Source organism: Bidens hawaiensis, unplaced genomic scaffold (genome assembly GCF_021521415.1).
Source record: "Bidens hawaiensis isolate Kalapana, Puna unplaced genomic scaffold, B.hawaiensis_p1.1 tig00070859_1, whole genome shotgun sequence".
In the NCBI taxonomy this organism is placed as follows: Eukaryota; Viridiplantae; Streptophyta; class Magnoliopsida; order Asterales; family Asteraceae; genus Bidens; species Bidens hawaiensis.
In genome coordinates this window covers 18,535-20,817 of record NW_027502437.1, presented here as the reverse complement: position 1 = coordinate 20,817, position 2,283 = coordinate 18,535, and positions in this window count along the sequence as shown.

Below are 2,283 nucleotides of genomic sequence, written 5' to 3'. Positions count from 1 at the left end.
ATTTATTGAAAAGAAAACGAATTACAAGAGTTTAGAGCGTTTATATATATGAGTTTATAAAGAATTGACATAAGTATGAGTTATAATATTTCACTATGTTTATGTAAACTCATATTCTTAGAAATGGAGTTTTTAACAAGAGTATGTAAAGATATTTAGATTTGAATATATATAGTTAAATGTGTAGAAACAGGGTTTTCTTGGTTTATAACACGATTCTTGAGAAATATATATATATATATATATATGTTGGGAATTTTAGTAAAATATAGACATTTGGGAAAATATATGAAGTTGGATTAAAAAATGAAGCTTCATGAATATATAAATAGAAATATATGTTTTCGAAAATAAAAGAATCGTTTTTTGAGGAAGAAATAAATGTATTTATAGAGTCAAAATGTGTTTCTTACTTTCGAGTACACAAAAATATATTTTTAAAATTCTTCATGTTAAAAAATGCGTTTACATAAGTCTGTAATGTTTAAATATGATTTTTAAATAAAACTATAAGTTTTATGTTTTAAAGCGACAAATAAAAAAATATTATTTGTAATAACGACACTTTGTGTCAAAACGGTGATTTTCACATAAATATATATGTAGGTTCCCTGGACGGATCACACGAGATATCCCGATATACACAGGTGCGGAATCCCTGTGTAGATCGTTACGGACGTAGAACACAAACACACAAACACACGAATACGATACGAACAAACACACGTTATATTAATAACTCAACACGTGATACTTACAGACTCTCGACCTCACGTCACTTGACTCACTGAATTACACGTAACTTAAACAACTTCGTAAACAGTAACCGTAACCTATATAAATACACGACAACTTCGCCTCAGGCGAAGTTGTCCATAACTTCGCTTGTTCAACAAGTTCGCCTAGGCGAACTTGTCAACAACTTCGCTTGGTTAACAAGTTCGCCTAAGCGAACTTGTCAACAACTTCGCTTTAAACAAACAAATACATAAACAATATTACAGACTCGATTACAGACGTTAGACATATGAACTACTGACATTTATGCACCAACAATATATTTCGAAGAAATACATACATGTTAGACTCAAGAATATTAACTTTTACAAGTTATACGACTGAAACGGTATATAAAATCTATTCAAAGTTTATATGAATAAACGTACAAGTATATTATGCTTTGTAATCATAACATAAAGAAATATTACTTTGAAATTAATATATAGTTTTAATATATATTTATTACTCGACCAAACTAATCGGTTATATCTAAATGAAATTGACGCTAATAAGAGTTATATTTCTAATATTTATACTAAGTGTATAAATATTTAAACAAGTATATTCTACTTTTTTATGCCAAAGACATGGAGTTTGGGTTTGTTCATTGAATTATTTTCACATAATGATTGAAGCCTTATTCTGATGAAAGCATGAGAATTTTCTACTTTGATTCAAATATTATTCTAATTGTCATACATAATAATTGCTGCAGATTTTGAAACCTATTGATATAAAGCATCCTACCAGTTTTATGGCATGAAGACAACATTCTTCATCACCCGCAAGGTGGCCATAGTAATTGGGTGTCTCCAAAGATTTTATATTTGGAGACTGTAAGGTAAAAATTTCAAGTAGGTTTATGATCATGTTTGAATACTTGAGTTCCTAGACAAAAACTTTTACAAGCTTCTACTAAATTGGGTCAAAGGGGTAACTTTTGGGACATTTTAAAATGGCTCGGTTGGGTGACGGGTCAAATTTTTAAACGGCCTGGTCAGGTAACGGGTTAAAGTTCCAAACGGGTCAAATTTTAAACAGGTCGTTCGGGTAATAATTCAATATTTTAAACGGGTCAGTTGGCTAACGGGTGAAAATAGGAACTTTTTATACAGGTTGTTTACTCGAATCAATCAGAATTCTATTCAACATTTTGAATTTACTTTGAAAAATGAATTTATTAACTTCATCTTAGATCTAGAAATTTGTTAAAGGAAAATTCCGCAAAGTTGTTTTCTAATTTCACTAAAGAATATTAACACAAAACTGGATTATATGTTATTTCATTACAATTTTGTATAACACAAAAAACTAAGTTAGACAATTTAAGTTAGTGTTATCGTAGGTAATGGATAATTAGGCAAAAAAATGTTGTACGCTTGTTATGCGCAGATAATTAATTAAGATTAAGTCATTTGTGTGTTATAGCTTTCCGTCACATATGATGCGGGATTATCTCGTAATTTGATTTTCAAAAGTTTATTTTCAGTTTTACTTTTATTT